Here is an 18,851-nt window from a genome sequence, read left to right on the forward strand (position 1 = left end):
CATTTAAGTGAAAAAGGAAAGCGTAATGCTATAAAATTTCAATAACATGACTAACATGGGGTAAAGTTTTGAAGGCATTTTTTAGAGGTTAAAAACTATTTGGTTATACCATAGAGATGGGCTTATTTATAAGGATTATTTTGATTCATCAAAGGATGTTTAAGAATGTTCTACTGTTTAAAGTGGTAAGAAAGCATGTAAGACATTTTAGAAACATTTCAATTCAAAATGTTGCAATTTTACAAGTTTGGTCAATACAGTTATCTGTTATCTAGGGGAGTCACTGTGTAAATCTGGTATTTCTCCAGGTGCTACTTCCTCTAGAAAGAAGTCCATTGTCAATTTTTTTCCCATCCATATTTCAACATCAATTATTAATCCTGTGGGTTGAAAGGAGATCACATGGCAACAAAATATTTTGAAAACAGTCTCGCAATTTGAAGATTAAAGAAATCATTAAATTAAATTACTCCACCATCAAATGTTTATGACTGTTTAAAGTCGGCCAGCCAGTGGCACTCTGTAAAGGAACACCAACTGAATTATGTCATAAAATACAGCAGCTAAACTCTATCTTATCACTTAAAAGCCACTTGCGGTTCTCAAATGGAGATGCTGGCTGTTCGGAGGCGCAGAGGACGAGCCGGTGTGTAATAAAGCAGCTGTAGGCACTGTATCAGCCGCCCTCCAGGAAGGAGAGCGCCAACGGTGCAATCCACAGGGACCTATTTTTCTCCTTAATATTTTACTTTGGAGTGTTTTTGCCTACTTTAAGGACAGCAGTTTTAACCTCATCAAAAAGTGGGAGTGAAAAACAGATAAAGCTGCCCTTAAAGGTAGATATGAGAAGAGTTCAGAAGTTTTGAAAAATTCACACTATTTAACACCATGTTTGCCACTGTGGAAAACAATGAAGTACAGTTTACAATATATGGTCGTTGTCCTTATTTCTTGGCAGACAATAGCATTTCTACTTTTCAATCCAAATTGAGCTAGACGGCTGAAGAGTGCATCACTGTTAGAAAACTACACTTCCTCTTGGATAATGTGAATGTACTAATAAGATTTATCAGTTTCTTGTCTCATAATTTAAGGAGGTCTGCTTTTATTCATTGTTTATCAGAAATATATATGGATTTCTTAAAAAAAAACTGTCTCTAATATATGAGTAAACCTTGGGAATTTAAAGAAAACCATGAACATCTACTTTAAAAGATGTGGTTCACTCTACTGACTGGTAAATCGGAAAAACAAACAAGCCTTGTTGTATGGCTTAGGGGCATTATGGCTGCCATTCCTTGAGAGAGGTTGTGCAGAACACATAATTCATCTGCTTTGTAGAGTATGACTCTATAAAAGTAACAAGATTTTAGGGTCTGAAGAAATCCCCATGTATGATCTTAGACCAGAAGCACCGGCACTACCCAGAAGCCTGACAGAAACGCAAACTGACGAGTCTCACCAGCCCACCTGAACCTGAATCTCTAGGGGTGAAAGCAGGAATCTGTCCCACGAAGCTCCCCCAGGTGAGTCCAACGTGTACTGAAGTCTGAGATTTCTCAGACATCACAGAACATCACCGAACCGACACGAAATATGCAGAGGGACATCTGCTATCTTCCAACGGACAGTTTTAATTTTTTCTTTTGAGAGAAAACTTTTGAATATTGAGCTGATATCTGTGTCCCTGAATCTCTCTTCTAATTCTACCCGTTTGGAGTCACACAAACAAGTCCAGTCTGTTTTCCCTTGTTGAGATGTGAGGTAGTCTGTATGAAGGCTGACAGCACAGACAGATCCTGGGTTTGAGTTGCTAATTCTAGCATTAATGCATGTGTGACTGTCGGCAAGTTATCTGAGCTCTCTGAGTAGGCCTATACCAAACTTAAAAGCTTCCACATGTCAAAAGAAACAATGAATAAGGTGAAAAGGCAACATATGGGTGAGAGAAAATATTAGCAAATCATCTACTGGTAGTATTTAGGTTAATATCCAAAATATATAAAGAACTAATATAACTCAACAGCAAAAGAACAAATAATCCAATTAAATTATAGGCAGAGGATCTGAACAGACATTTTTCCCAAAGAAAAAGACATCCACATGGTCATCAGGTACATGAAAAGATGCTCAACATCACTAATCATCAGGGAAATGCAAATCAAAATCACAAGGTATCACTTCATATCCATTAGGGTATTTATTATCAAAACAACAAGAGATTAAGTATTGGCAAGAATGTAGAGAGAGGCAGCCCTTGTGCGCTGATGGTGGGAATGCAAATTTGTAGAGCACTGTGAAAAAGAGTATGGCGATTCCTCAAAAAATTACAGATGTAACTACCACATGATCCAGCAATCCCACTTCTGGGTATACGTCTGAAAGGATGAAATCAGGACCTCAGGGAGGTTTCTGCACCCCCGTGTTCACTGTAGCATCATCCACAACAGCCAAGACACGGAGACAACCTAACGGTACATCTGTGAATAAATGGATAAAGAGAATGTGAAACGAATGAGTGAAGAAAGAAAATGGAACGTCATTCAGCCATAAAAAAGAAGGAAATCCTGCTTTTCGTGACAACATGGAAGGACCTTGAGAGCATTCTGCTAAGTGAAGAAGTCAGACAGCAAAAAACAAATACTGTGTTTTCTATTGTATGTGGAATCTAAAAGAGGCAACCACACAGAAATAGAGTGGAATGGTGATTGTGGGGAAGTGGTAAAATGTTGGTCAAAGGGTACAAACTTCCAGTTACAGATGAATAAGTTCTGAGGATCTAATGTACATCATGGTGACTGTAGTCAGTACTGTATTATAAACTTGAAAGTTGTTAAGAGTAAATCTTAAGTGTTATCACCACAAAAAAGAAAAAAAAAGGTCATTATATGAAATGAGGTGATATGTTAAATAATGTTAATAAGGTAACAATTCCACAATTGTATCAGATCTATTTGCACACCTTAATTATGCATTATGGCAATAATATTTCAGTAAAACTAGAAAAAATAAATGCTATGATTAATGCTCTAGTAGCCAAACACTTATGTGTATCCTTAATTATTTAAGAGAAATTTCTGAAAGTGTAATTCTTAGGATAAAAAGTCTGCATGGTTTTATGATTCCAATACATATTGCCAAATTGTTGAAGAGGGACTTAACAATTCACACTTTGACATGAAGTATATGAGAATGCCTATTTCTTCAAATTCTTGTCAGCACTGAGAATTACCCTTCTTTCTACCTTTATCAATTTGGTAGATCGAGGGATTACTGTTTCAACTTAAATCTCTTGGAATAATAATGAAGATAAACCATTTTGTTTATGAATCATTTATATTCCTTCTTTGCATGGTTGCCAGTTCAAGTCTGACTCTAAAACACACACACAGTTCCATGCCTCTCCCATCCTGCATTTGTACACAGTGGTTTTTTCTTTTTTCTTTTTATGGGCCAGAATGCAGGAACTTCCATTTTCCCCTTTGCAATCATCTTGTTAAATTCAGCCAACAGTTGCCGCTTTTTGGATCCCGATTCTCTCATCCTGTGTTTGCTGTCCTTTCTGGTTTGTTTTTAACTGCGAATCTGAAATATTTGCAAAATATCATTGTGTTTTCATCTTTTACAAAGGTTGTTAGCAGGACAGGGCTCTGCCCAGAACCTGTGGTGGCCTCTCAGGAACTGGCCCTGTCCTGACATTGATCGGTTCCCTAGACGGGCTACAGGCTGACGTCCCATCACCACCATGGATGGCGCTGGGATCCTCAGTGTTCAGACGTTCTCTCAGCCTTAGGGCTGGTCACTGCAGCTGCGCCTTGAGGCCCACTGAAGCCACAGGATTACAAAGTTTTGATTTCTCCTTTGGCTATAAACTTCTAAGACGTCTGTAAGAGCATCTCACTCATCTCTTTACTTGTCTCCAGATCCTTCCCGCAGTTTCTTGTTCAGTCATTCAACCAAAGTGTATTAAACGGAACATAAACTTTCCTGGCTGCTTTGCCCACGGGGACAAATGACTCACCTCCTCCTCAGCTCTGTAGGCTGATCAATCCTACATCTAAGTAGCAATATATATATATATTGCTACACACACACACACACACACACACACGGAAAAGCTTCATGGAGAAAACTCATGTTATATACTCCATTGCTGAAACAGGATAGAAATTGAAATTTTTTATGCACTACATTTTTAAAAGAGTAAATTCTTGTTTTATTTTCTGCAATTATGGATCTATAGTAAGAATTTATTGCTGAAAAGTGAACCTGAGGCTCTGTCAGTTTCTAGGTCATAAAATAAAGATTAAACTCAAGGAGGCTTGAAACTTAAAAAATAAATATCTGGTTATTCAAAGCAGAGTAGTCTCAAACATTCTAGTTAATGTTCTCTTTTCTCTGATGTCCAGCTTCACTGAAGTTTCAGACCATGAGACTTCTTATCATTAGTTTTGCCCAAGTCTAAAATCTGCATTTCTCGCCTAAGCACTTTACAGACTGTCTCACTGAACTCTCACAAGAAATAAAGGCACAGAACCTTTTTAGAAGAAAATAATATACATAGATTTCTAATCCTGAGGTTATTTTTAATTTTATACTTATATAATATGTACATTGATAAAAACCAGATTTAAACTTATAATACTTAGAGATTTTACTAAAATTAAAAAAGAGAAATTTAGGGATCCAATACAAATAAAACTGCAAAACAATGTAATTCAGATGAACAGCATAAGCTTGATGTGATGAATGGTCTTGTTTGAACTTTGGGTTAGATATGGAAAAAATATCTATATTAAATTGATTCCCAGCACTGTAAACCATGGTTTGAGTCATTATCGTTAGCCTTCCCCTAATCAGTGATCTTGTATTCATGCTAATCATTTGAGTAATGCACCCTAAAAATAATACTAAAAAATTGTTTTATAACAAATCCTTAACTATGGGTTTGCCATAACTCTTATTGCTATCACCACACAAGATGGTAGGTACAAACCAGGACCTGTGATACTATGATATACTTACTCTTTTAAATGTGGTCCTGACTGCTGTGGGTCAGCTCTTCAAGTCTGGCTTCTCCTTTATTACCATACACTGTGTGATGGCTGGGTTTTCCCACTATTTCTCCCTATTTAAATGACTTTGAACCTCTAATTTGTGCTATTAACCTCAAAATCTTTTGCCTTCTCGTGTGGTAAGGATGAGACTGTAAAGGTGAACAGAGCATGGGCACTAATGTTATCGGGGGTGGCTAGTCATCTAGATAATCTCATCAGATATTTATATTACACTCATACTTTTCACTGAGGTGAAAATTCCAAGTTAAGAATTTCTAAACACACTTTACAAGAGTTTTTCTTGTAAGAAACAGTTTAACAAATTTATTAAGAGGTATAATTCATCCACTTCCCTGGTGGTCTGGTGGTTAAGAATCTGCCTTGCAATGCAAGGGACACCAGGCCAGGACATCAATTCCTGGCCAGGGAAGATCCCACATGCAGTGGAGCAACTAAGCCTGAGTGCCACAAATACTGAAGCCTGCACACCCAGGGCCCGTGCTGGGCAACAGAAGAGGCCATTGCAATGAGAAGCCTGCAAACCGTTACTAGAGAGTGGCCCCTGCTCCCTGCAACTAGAGAAAGCCCTCGTACAGCAACGAAGACTCAGTACCACCAAAAAATAATTCAAGAGCTATTGCATAGAGTCAGGGACTAGGAGTAAATGAAGTCAGGCAAATCAAACATTGAGCGCAGAGTCCAGGACATGCTGGTCAGGATCCCCATCACTCTTATCAGGAGTCGGTGTAAAACTTCACGGAGGCAGCAGCCCTGGACCGGCCTCGTCTCGGAGGGGTTCAGACAAAGTGAATTTTTTACACTGATACTGAAGAATAAGTAGGGGTTTGAGAAGGACAGAGGAAAAGCCTTGCACAGAGGCCGATGAAGATCACCTGGCTGTGGGTTACAAGGAACCACGAGGAGGGAAGGTCAGGTGAAAGCCGAGGGTGTGTGCAGCAGAGGGCCACGTGCAGGAAGCTTGCTGGGGCCTGAACCCAGAAGTCGGGGCTTTCTTTATCTCACAGGCACTGGGAAACAAGGGAAGATATTGGATCGAAAAATAACATGACTGAGGTAGAATGGCTTATAGAGAAACAACTCTTCTACAGGCAGAGGAGATGTCAGCCATCATCACATGTGCTCCTTCGCTGTAACCTCTTGATGACTTACATCCCGAATGCAAAGCCAAAACACACATGCAGGAAATGGTCTGGGAACACGAGGCAGGAAAACACTGTCCTCAATCCCCAAAGGACTCAGAGCCCATGTTTCACTGTTTTGTATACTAACCAAGTCAGCTCTTCTCTATCTCTGAGCCGTGGACCCTGAGTGTGGGTATGTGTGTCTGTATACATCCATGTATGTATTTTCAGCAGGATATACATTTGTATAAAATCACATTTTTCATGTGATTTGTACAAAATCACACAGCAATTTTAATGACTTATGAATTTGTTCTAGTGGTTGTGTTCACATCCCTTTTACTATTCTTTCCTTAAATAAATAGATCATTGTTGGGACTCCAGCAAGATGCAAGCAAATGAAAGCTAGCTTCCTTTGAAATACCTGAAGATGTGGCACCAAATGATTAGACTGGAACTGTAACTGTTCCCTTTCAAGAAAAAAAAAAAGTGTTCCTTGCTTTGCTACAGTGGTCATTACTCCATTTTATTTCCCAACCCTGAGCCTGTGTGTCAATGGTGTTTATCGTCATAATAGCACTCTTGTTTCACTTCTGGTTGCTTCCACACATTGATTTTCATTCCCTACTTGGCATCTATGTGCATTTTAGCTTGTGACTCATGGATAAAACCAATTTTTATTTTCCTGTCTGAAGTTGAATTTTTATAGGTATTTCTCCTAAATATTCTTAGACAAGCTAAATGCAGCATTGACTATCATAAATGCTGAAGAGCTGAGGTCAGGCCAACGCGTGGTTGTAACTCATGTATACCATATTTCTTGGCCTGGCTAATTCTGTGCATTCATTGACAAAGAGAATCTGCCAGAAGTTGTTTTCTATTTGACAGCAGGCCAACAGATGCTGTGAAATCATGCCACCACGGGCCAAGTTGTCACCTCAGTATTCCTGTTATCAGAGACTTCATTGTACAAATCCCTTGCCCACTGTTATGTCATATTTACTTGTTCAGATAGATAAAGGCCCATGTCCAGATGACTGAACTCTTAGGAGAGTTCTATTTTTACCTGATTCCCTAAAAGCTACATACGAGTGACAAATATTTCCATAGGATTAATGAATAGGTGTTTAAGTCTCCTCTGTTCTCATTAAATCCTCGCTTTTTCTTTCGTACTTGGAACTCTGTTGAATTTGTAGATGAGAAACATTTTCCATATATAATGAATCCAGGGACTTTTTAACCTACTCAGTTTTGTTATATATATTGGTCACTGTTTTAAGGAATTGTTCCCAATCTAACCAAGAATCAAATAACCCAAGAATTTGGTACTCCTTCATTTAGAATATTTTCATATCTTTGAATAATATATGTAGAAAATATTTCTTGATAAGATCAAGAAATGACCAAGGGGATCATGTAGCTTTAGCCATCCTTGTTTTTATCATTTGCCAAAAAATTTCCTTAGCTTCGTGGTAACCACATAGAAACCAAATGACTTGGTTTTCTTTCCACTTCTCTAGGCAACAAACCAATTTTTTTTGGTTTCCATGGACACCAAGTTGAGCAACAGTAGCTAGATCTGTAAAAACTGCTATCTGACTTGGAGTCTGATGGTGACCTACACACCAGCCCTGGTCATTCAAGCCTGGCTCTCTAAGGGACCCACACGGATGAGACTGGCTGCTAGCATCTGGGATAGTACCCAGTTACTGTCCCTGGTGCTTTTCCAGTTTCTTAATTTGTGGAGGTTCACAAATCATTATGGATCTTGTCTTGATATCTGGCTAGTCAGAAAGCTTCAAAATTAGGAGTGGGAATGGTAATAAAACAGGTCTAGCTGAAATAGATTTACTTTCTTTCCACTTGGTTAAGAAAGAGGCTGCTATTTTAACTCAGTTAAGAAGTAGTACTTATTTGGAAATCCTTGTGGGAAGCCCAAAATGTACTTGAAATGAGAGAAGTCATAAACTTATTTAGCACATATGAAGCATAGCTTTGAATCTAGGCAGTAACTGAAAGTCCATCCGTACTGGCTCTGGAGAAACATAAGAAAAGATTGAACTGCATTATCCTGTAACATATACAAATTCTCCAGGGCCTGTTCCCTTCTAACTTAGGACAGAACAAACAATTAATTGAAAAGATAAATCTGGTTTCCAGATTTTGAATATGTTGTTCTTTGGTTTTACTTGCATTGTGTAAAAATTCTCCATTTCCTAGCTGCCCCAAAATTAGGAGTTTAAAAACTGAATCTTTCAGACCATTGATTGGTGTTGGAAATGTTGACAAAGAAAGGTTTTGAAAAAATAGTGGAAATGATACTTTTACTGGAATTAGGGGACACAACTTTGTTATTAATATGCAAGACCACTGTAGTAGGTATGTAATTTCTCTTTTCTCAGTCTCTATCTCATCTATAAAGCTCTAGCTCATCACAGGAATAAAACTTTCAAGTTCATGGCTGTAGAGATTTGATCTTGGTATTTTCATAAAAAGCCTCTAATTGCTTCTTTTTCTCTTTGTACTATAGAACTTTTCCATGAACACCATACAAAATGGATTCCTGAGGAAAGAGTGGGTCTTTCTCAGAGATTTTCATTTTTGGTTTGTTTCTAGTAATTTTAGATAGACAAATAGAAGTGGAATTTTAAAATGTAGTTTTTTCTTTAAAAAAAAGAAGAGATAGAAATAGACGGTAGTTGGCTATCAGAAATCAGCCAAAGTTTCATGGGTGTATACTCAACTGGTGATTTGAAGTGATATATTTTTGTCATTAGTACATCAGGAATAGAAGAAAAATTTAGGAGAAATATTACAGAGAAACCTTTAGCTTTACAAACCTAGGGACTGACACATTTACATACCACAGTTCCTTGGCAGCGCCTTTAATATATGCAAAATTTCCCATCTCACTAAAGTAACCTGGGCAAATTAAAGGGAAAAAGCATTCCAGGTAAAAGAACACCGTGATCAGAGATTGGGAAGTAAGAGATAGCATGCTGTGTAGAGGCACTGCAAAGAGCTGGTTTAATCCTTTAGGAGGATAAAATATAGAAGGACACTAGATCATTCAGAGTTCAGGTGCAGATAACAGAAACCATTTTGTTGATTTTAAAAGAACTGTGGGAAAAAAAAGTAATAAAAGAACTGTGAAACAGAAACCAAATGAAGGGAGTTACTCAAGAGGGTCAAACACTGCTATCTTGTCAAGAAAGATCAGGGCTGAGGAGTGTCTAGTAGCTTTGACTGTTAGGAAACCTTTGATATTCTTAGCAAACACTGACCGGGAGGTAAACTGGGTCACACGGCAGGGATTATGGTATGAACAGGAGATGAGGAAGAGGAAGTAGACTAATCTGTCTTCTGAATGCTTGGCTCTGAAGGGAAGGAAAGCTCTATCTGAAGAAAAATATAAAATGGAGGAAGATTTTGATCTTAAGCTGTAAAAATCTTAAACAGGTATGGATGCAGAAAGAAAGAAGTCAATGGTTAGATAAGACTTGAAGGAGAGAGGCAGATACTTGATACTAGATGCCCTCAGATTTGGAGTAGAAAGATGGAGGCTGGAGGAGGCAGTGCTGGTCTCAGGTAAGAAGAGAATTATGTGTTTCTCTATATGAGGCAGAGGAGGGAAGCCTGAGTGAAAAAGCAGATGTGTTTGTAAACTGGGGGAAAGAAGGGAGTAGAAATCACACCCAATAGATTATTTTCTTGATAAGAAACAGACCATTTGCTGAGAGAGAGAATGGAAGGGGGGGTGAAACAGGGTGGGGCAGAGAGTGTGAAGAAGAAATGGGTGGGGGCAAAGAGCCAGAAGTGATTAGAACTGCTCAACAGGACTGACTGTGAAGAAGTGGGGAGATTTCTGAGGAAAGGCTTAGAGTAATATGATAATTGTTAAGACCTTGGGAACTGTGGTCTTTTAGAAAGTGCTGGTGGGTAGTTTGAGAGGTGATGTTCCTCTTTAAAATACATTTGTTTTGAAGCTGTCCACATGATGACTGGGTAAGACCTGTAAATTATCATCATCACCTGTACCCAGGTCTCCTGCATTGAAGGTAGACGCTTTACCCTCTGAGCCACCAGGGAAGTTCAATCATCACCTGTTAGTCATCTATTAATATGATCAATCTTTTATTTCTAAGACCATCTTCAGTGCTTTGAATAGCAGTGAGACAAAATGGCAGAAGTGTATCATTAACAAAATAATGTTCTAAGAACTTACACTTTGAAGCACTCTTCTGTGAATTCCCTGGCGGTCCAATGGTTAGAACTCAACACTCTGCCTGAGCTCCGGGTTTGATTCCTTTCCAGGAACTAAGATTCTGCAAGTTGCGTGGCACAGCCAAAAAAGTAAAATAAAATTTGAAGTACTTTTCTGTGACTGAAACTCACTTTAGGTTAAACCTGATTGAAGATTTGACAAATTTGCCCAATAGACTGAGTAAGGATACAACAAGATGCTCAAAATTATTACTCATCAGGGATACACAAAATACAAGGTAATACCACCATATTCCTATTAGAGTATCCAAAATGGCACACACTGAACATACCAGGTGTTGGCAAGGATCTGCAACAAGGCGGATTCTTATGAACTGTTGATGGGAATGAAAATGGTTCAACCACTTTGGAAAAATAGTCTGGCAGTTTCTTAAAAATATGCACGTCTACATCCATATCATGTGACAAAGACACTTCATCCTCAGAATCAAAAATATTTGTGTGTAAGTCTTTGCACAGACTTTGCTTTCTGTATGGCAGAAAGTGAAGAAGAACTAAAAAGTCTCTTGATGAAAGTGAAAAAAGGAGAGTGAAAAAGTTGGATTAAAACTCAACATTCAGAAAACTAAGATCATGGCATCTGGTCCCATCACTTCATGGCAAATAGATGGGGAAACAGTGGAAACAGTGAGAGACTTTATTTTGGTGGCTCCAAAATCACTGCAGATGGTGTCTGCAGCCATGAAATTAAAAGACGCTTGCTCCTTGGAAGAAAAACTATGACCAACCTAGACAGCATATTAAAAAGCAGAGACATTACTTTGCAAACAAAGGTCCATCTAGTCAAAGCTGTAGTTTTTCGAGTACTCATGTATGGATGTGAGAGTTGGACTATAAAGAAGGCTGAGTACTGAAGAATTGATGCTTTGAAATGTGCTGTTGGAGAAGACTCTTGAGAGTCCCTGGACTGCAAGGAGATCCAACTAGTCCATCCTAAAGGAAATCAGTCCTGAATATTTATTGGACTGATGCTGAAGCTGAAATTTCAATACTTTGAACTGGGTCAATACTTTGGTTGGATGGCATCACCGACTCAATGGAAATGAATTTGAGTAAGCTCTGAGAGTTGGTGATAGACAGGGTAGCCGGGCGTGCTATAGTCCATGGGGTCACAAAGAGTCAGACATGACTATGTGACTGAACTGAACTTCGTATAGACTATCCAAGAGAAAAAGAAATTTATGGCTATAAAAAGATACATGCAATGTTCACAGAAGTTTTATTTGTAATAATCTTTTAAAAAAGGAAGCAACAAAAATGCCCATCAACAGGTGAGTGGATACAATGGAATACTACTCGGCAATAAAAGTAAACAAACTGCTGTCTGTACAACACAGCTGTATCTCAAAATAAATATGGTTAGTGAAAGAAGTCAGACAAAAGAGAGCACACAGTGTATTGTTCCATTCATAAAATAGTCTAAAAACCCAAACTAACCTATAGGATCAGAAAACAGATCAGAGGTTGCCTGGAGATGGGGGTTGGAGCTGGGGGAGGCAGGTGGAAGGATTACAGTGGAACGCAAGAAAACTCCTGTGGGTGAAGCATATGTTCATTATCTTGATTGTGATTATGGTTTCATAGGTACATTCATTAGTCATAACTTAGCAAACTTTACTCTTTAAATATGGGCTTTCCTGGTGGCTCAGACAGTCAAGAATCCACCTGCAATGCAGCAGACTCAGGTTCAATCTCTGGGTCAGGAAGATCCCCTGGGGAAGGGAATGGCAACCCACTCCAGTATTCTTGCCTGGAGAATCCCATGGAGAGGGGAGCTGGTGGGCTACAGTCCATGGGGTCACAGAGAGTTGGACTTGACTGAGTGACACATACACATACTTTAAATATGAACAGATAATTACATTTTAATAAAGGTGTTAAAACAAGAGAAATAATGCACATGTTCAAAAGTTGAAGAATGATTTAATTATGCTATAGAACAGTAAATTTTTGGAATACTGTATCTTTTAAAAATGTTTTTTTAAAGAGCATTTAGTATTGTCAGAAAATGCTCATAGTATTCAGAGACATGTGTTGTTCTGATTGATAGTGGTCCATTAACATTTGATGAATATGAAATGAATGATGTAGTGTTAAATGAAAAGAGTAAGGCATAAAAATGCATCCATAAATTAAATAAGATCCCAATTGTGGTAATTCTCTCTCATCTCTCATGGCTGAAAGGAAATCTCTCAAAATGTTAACAGTGGTTGTCTCTGTGAAGTGGAATACGATTTTTATTTTCCTTCTTATGCTTTTGGGGCTTTTTTGTACTTGATCTTCCACCACTTTTATAAATAGACAAAAACCTACCCAATGCTCTTTGAAAAGATTCTTTCCCACAAAGGGAACTCACTGGTGCAAATATTTTTCGAAAATCTATCAATCTGACTGAAGCACATGGCATCTTTTCTTGCACTTCTTCACAGTAACCTGCTGCTGAACACTGAGGGAGTTCAGTGGAATGGTGATGCGCTGGAAAGACCAGCTTCAGCCTGCAGTTAGCTTGCAATGAGATATAGCCTAAAAATGCATGTTTTTAAGTTATGCTTTATGTAGCCTCAGGTATTCACTTACCTTTATCACTTCATTGCTAGCCGTCCCCTGATAAAACTGGGTCAAAGACAGGGAGAATCAATTCCCCAGGTTATGTCTGTTACAGATCTGTCAGGAAATGTTCACCAAGGATGTCCTGATGAGGAGAGGAGAGCAGCTGTGTATCAGATGCAGATAACTCCTCAGCCTTTTGTCCAATCCATGGTGAGCATTTCTTTCCTCTGAGTCAAAAAGACAACCAGGGAGGGCAAGCCTGTGGAGTGAGCGCTCAGGAAGAAGTAGTGAAAGTGAGGGTCATAGGTGAGGAGGAATCAGGAGAGCTCTCATGCACAGAGATGAGCCTTCATTACCGTTCCCCACATGGGGGACATTTGTCCAGGGAGACTTCCATTCTGCTTTTCTGTCCCCTGGAGAGCTGCAATGATTGATGCTCTCCTCACTGTGGGGGTGCCGTGGCCGGAGGGGACAGGGCTGGAGCCTGAGGCAAAGACGATGGTGAGACCTACAGGGAGCCCTCCCACTCCTTCCCCACTCTGCAGGGTAGCTGGGTTGTAGCTGCACCCGACACATGAGAATCAAAGGGAGCGAGAGCCTGAGGCGTGCAGGACTGGACAGCAGGGACCCCTGGGGCAGCGCGAAGGCGGGGAGTGATACCTCTTCCAGTCTGCAATAACAACAGCCTCCAATAAAACCGCGTTGCAAAGCATGGGAAAGAGACAGAATGCAAAGACTAAAAGTCAGAGAGAAAAGCCTGAAGAACTGATGATGGAAAAAGACAGAACTGACTTGTAGTGAAAGGGTGGGAGATGGTATCTCCTCAAGTGAAAAGGAAATACAGATGTTGATGATATCGGGACTCTGAAAGGAAACTCGGATTACCCAGACTTAACTGAAACACTTCTTAATTCTCCAACAGCTGGTACAGAAAAAGGTGGTACAAAAAGAAAATCTTTATCAGGCAGTGAATCTGACGCCAGGGAATCAAAGAAAAAGAGATGCTGCTGTCAAATCAAGGGCTGTGTCAGGGGTATGATCCTGAACAAATAACTGGTGCACAGACAGCAGTGGACAATTCATGCTTCTCATGAAGCGGGCGGGAAGATTCAAATGAGGCAGACTTGGTGCTGGTAGAAGCAGCAAAGATGAAGTGTGCTCAGATTGTAACTGCCACTTATGCACAGACTAACTTGACATTCTTGTCCAGAAAATGAAGCTCAATAGTGGTCTACGTTGTCATACATATAATTTCATATATACATAAACTGATGTATATAAATGGTGGGTCTTGGTTTTTGGTTTATTAGTATGAAGAAATAACTAGATTCTAAAGAAGATAAAGTCTCATATGTTCATTTTGAAGTTGTATTAGAGGTGCTGGTTTTTGTTTTTTATTTATTTATTTTTTGAGTCTATAGTTCTGGTCACTTTGAACAAATAAATAAAGCTTTCTTAGTTGCTTCCTTTATCAGGAAAAAGCCATTTGATAACATGATACATTATTTCCTCTGCATTAGGGAACATATTTTCTAAATGTTGGAGGAAATCTCCATAGTCATTACTCAATCTGATTTTGTGTTTAACTCATATATGCCTAAGGACAATTTTGGGTTTTTTTTTTTATTTGAAGTTTTTTTTGTGTGTGTATATATATAAAACACATGTAAATGATTTTAACTTCCTTGTTTTTATTTTTTTAAAAACATTTGCCAAAAAAATGCCAATTCATAACCACGAATAAGTCCATGTTTCTGGGATGCTCTAACTCTGAGCAGCCTAAGAAATAAATCAATTCAAGTAAAATGGAAACTTTCCTGAAACCTTATCCTTTCAAATTAGGTAGCTGATTCTGTAATTATTTGGAAAATTTAAACATAATGCAAATAAATTAAATTGGACAACAAAAGCAGTTGTATTTGAATCCATATCTATAACTACATATAAAAGGAAGTTTATTTGAAAAACTCCTGACAGGAAAAATTTCATCACTAACAAGAATCTTTCCACCCAGATGAGAAAACTAGAAAAATCCTAATGTGTTTTAATTAGCCAAGCAAGACTTAGTTAAATGGACATTTACAGGTTTCTTCTAGTGAACCTCTTCTGTCCTAGAGTTGAAATCCCTGCACTGTGTCAACTAAGAGGTCAATGGTTCAGGATGAGGAACACATGTACACCCGTGGCGGATTCATGTCAATGTATGGCAAAACCAATACAATATTGTAAAGTTATTAGCCTCCAATTAAAATAAATAAATTTACATTTAAAAAAAAGAGGCCAATGTATAAGACTTTGCTCATGAAAACCTAATTGTGTGGTTAGAGATGTCAATTTAGGACCTGCTAGAATAAATGGGTGAATAAGCTTTTGTAATCTAAACTCCTGATCTACATGTTTTTCTTTACCGCAACTGATTCTTCACATATAGGTTCAATCTTTTCAGTATCTGAGTTATTGGTTCAGCAGAAGTGTGAAAAAGCAATAACATCGTAGTAATCAGAATGTTACCCAGTTAATTATGGCTCCTCTTAGTGTAGAGATTATAAAATTATAGAACAAATTTCCTGTATCACCTCCTACACACAAATCAGTTCAGTTCAGTTGCTCAGTAATGTCCAACTCTGCGACCCCATGCACTGCAGCACGCCAGGCTTTCCTATCCATCACCAACTCCCAGAGCTTGCTCAAACTCACATCCAAACTCATGGTGGTGCCATCCAACCATCTCATCCTCTGTCGTCCCCTTCTCCTCCTGCCTTCAATCTTTCCCAGCATCAGGGTCTTTTCAAATGAGTCAGTTCTTCACATCAGGTGGCCAAAGTATTGGAGATTCAGCTTCAGCATCAGTTCCTCCAATAAATATTCAGGACTGATTTCCTTTAGGATCTGGCTGGATCTCCTTGCTGTCCGAGGGACTCTCAAGAGTGTTCTCCAGCACCACAGTTCAAAAGTATCAATTCTTCAGCGCTCAGCTTTCTTTATAGTCCAACTCTCACATCCATACATGACCACTGGAAAAACCATAGCTTTTACTAGATGGACCTTTGTTGGCAAATTAATGTCTCTGCTTTTTAATATGCTGTCTAGGTTGGTCATAGCTTTTCGTCCAAAGAACAAGCATCATTTAATTTCATGGCTGCAGTCACCATCTGCAGTGATTTGGGAGCTCCCAAAAATAAAGTCTCTTACTATTTCCCCATCTATTTGCCATGAAGTGATGGGACCAGATGCCATGATCTTAGTTTTCTGACTGTTGAGTTTTAATCCAACTTTTTCACTCTCCTCTTTCACTTTCATCAAGAGGCTCTTTAGTTCTTCACTTTTGCCATAGGGGTGGTATCATCTGCATATCTGAGGTTATTGATATTTCTCCCAGCAGTCTTGATTCCAGCTTGTGCTTCATCTAGTTCAGCATTTCTCATGATGTACTCTGCATATAAGCAGGGTGACAATATACAGCCTTGACATACTCTTTTCCTGATTTGGAACCAATCTATGATTCCATGTCCAGTTCTAACTGTTGCTTCTTGACCTACATATAGATTTCTCAGAATGCAGGTCAGGTGGTCTGGTATTCCCATCTCTTGAAGAATTTTCCAGTTTGTTGTGATCCACACAGTCAAAGGCTTTGGCATAGTCAATAAAGCAGAAATAGATGTTTTTCTGATATTCTCTTGCTTTTTCGATGATCCACCGGATGTTGGCAATTTGATCTCTGGTTCCTCTAATTGCTCTAAATCCAGTTTGAACATCTGGAAGTTCACAGCTCACATATTGTTGAAGCCTGGCTTGGAGAATTTTGAGCATTACTTTGCTAGTGTGTAAGATGAGTACAATTGTGTGGTAGTTTGAGCATTCTTTGGCATTGCCTTTCTTTGGGACTGAAATGAAAACTGACCTTTTTGAGTCCTGTGGCTACTGCTGAGTTTTCCAAATTTGCTGGCATATTGAGTGCAGCACTTTCATAGCATCATCTTTTAGGATTTGAAATAGCTCAACTGGAATTCCATCTAGCCTTGTTTGTAGTGATGCTTCCTAAGGCCCACTTGACTTCACACTCCAGGATGTCTGGCTCTAGGTGAGTGATCACACCATTGTGGTTACCTGGCTCATGAAGAACTTTTTTGTACAGTTCTTCTGTGTATTCTTGCCACCGCTTCTTATTATCTTTTGCTTCTGTTAGGTCCATATCATTTCTGTCCTTTATTGTGCCCATCTTTGCATGAAATGTTCCCTTGATATCTCTAATTTTCTTGAAGAGATCTTTAGTCTTTTCCATTCTATTGTTTTCCTCTATTTCTTTGCACTGATCACTGAGGAAGGCTTTCTTATCTCTCCTTGCTGTTCTTTGGAACTCTGCGTTCAAATGGGAATATCTTTCCTTTTCTCCTTTGCTTTAGCTTCTCTTCTTTTCTCAGCTATGTGTAAGGCCTCCTCAGACAACCATTTTGCCTTTTTGCATTTCTTTTTCTTGGGTATGGTCTTGATCACTGCCTCCTTTACAATGTCATGAACCTCTGTCCATAGTTCTTCAGGCACTCATCTATCAGATTTAACCCCTTGAATCTATTTGTCATTTCTGCTGTATAATCACAAGGGATTTGATTTAGATCATACCTGAATGGTCTAGTGGTTTTCCCTACTTTTTTCAATTTCAGTCTGAATTTGGCAATAAGGAGTTCATTATCTGAGCCACAGTCAGCTCCCAGTCTTGTTTTTGCTGACTGTATAGAGCTTCTTATCTTTGACTGCAAAGAATATAATCAATCTGATTTCAGTATTGACCACCTGGTGATGTCCATGTGTAGAGTCTTCACTTGTGTTGTTGGAAGAGGGTGTTTGCTATGATCAGGTGTTATGCTACACACAAATATGTAAGGACAAATTCCAAAATGTAATGGAGAAGAATATTAGACTTAGTTATAGGAAACAGGAATATATACTTTTATAAAGATTATTAATTAAAGATATCGGGAATATATTTTAGAAACATTATGCCCATGCATTGAAAATTATTCAAGAGTTGTATTTTTTTGCACCAAATTTGAATTGTATTGTGATTTACTTTATATGAATTCTAGCCATTGAAATACATGTGTAGCATAATCTCACTTTTGCTTTAATTTGCATTTTGATAATGGCTAATGATAGTGACCATCTTTTATGTGATTATTTAACTTCTGTTTACCCACTTTGGTAAAATATCTATTTAAGAGTTTTGTGCATTCGAAAAATAAAAAGAATGTTATCCAACTGTATATTGTTTACCTTCTATAAAAACTGGTGAACAACAATCAATAGTTTTATATTAAAAAAATAAAATGGATATGCAAATTTTTACTTTTGCAAATCATCAGTAGCTATAACATTTTAGCTAATTTCTGCCTTTTTAAATTATTTAAAGAGTTACATTTCATAACGCTTGAAAATGTGTTTCTTCAAATGTCCCTGGAACACACTGTCATCCTTTTCCTCTGTAAATAATCTCACCCTTTAATTTATCAGGCTGAAAATTTACCTTCAGGTGGTTAAATATTCCATCCTTCCTGACCCAGATTTCCTTAGAATTTTGAGGAAGACCTCTGGTCACTTTATCATAGCTTTTCAGTCTTCTGGAGTTTACCTTCAGCTCTGCACATCCTCAAATGATGATCCGGCTTTAGAGGCTACCATCACTGGGTAGAGACTGTGGGAATCCAGCTCCTGGTGTCTGTTTAAGGTCAAGGATGGCAAGTGGAGCAGGGAGTAATGATATCCTCTAGGAACAAAGTTCTAGACACAACGGGCAAGAATTATATATGCCTTTTTCCTTAGA

At 38.5% G+C, this 18,851-nt stretch overlaps 1 long non-coding RNA gene across 1 annotated transcript in view; it reads right to left on the reverse strand.

The window, feature by feature from the left end:
- Positions 1-330: 330 nt before the first annotated feature.
- LOC133072062 (uncharacterized) overlaps positions 331-18,851 on the reverse strand; it is a 65,545-nt gene continuing 47,024 nt past the window's right edge. Inside the window, exon 3 of the long non-coding RNA XR_009696616.1 lies at positions 331-2,480. This is a non-coding gene — a long non-coding RNA (uncharacterized LOC133072062). The remainder of the gene's footprint in view (positions 2,481-18,851) is intronic.

The sequence above is a fragment of the Dama dama genome, chromosome 18, assembly GCF_033118175.1.
Source record: "Dama dama isolate Ldn47 chromosome 18, ASM3311817v1, whole genome shotgun sequence".
In the NCBI taxonomy this organism is placed as follows: domain Eukaryota; kingdom Metazoa; phylum Chordata; class Mammalia; order Artiodactyla; family Cervidae; genus Dama; species Dama dama.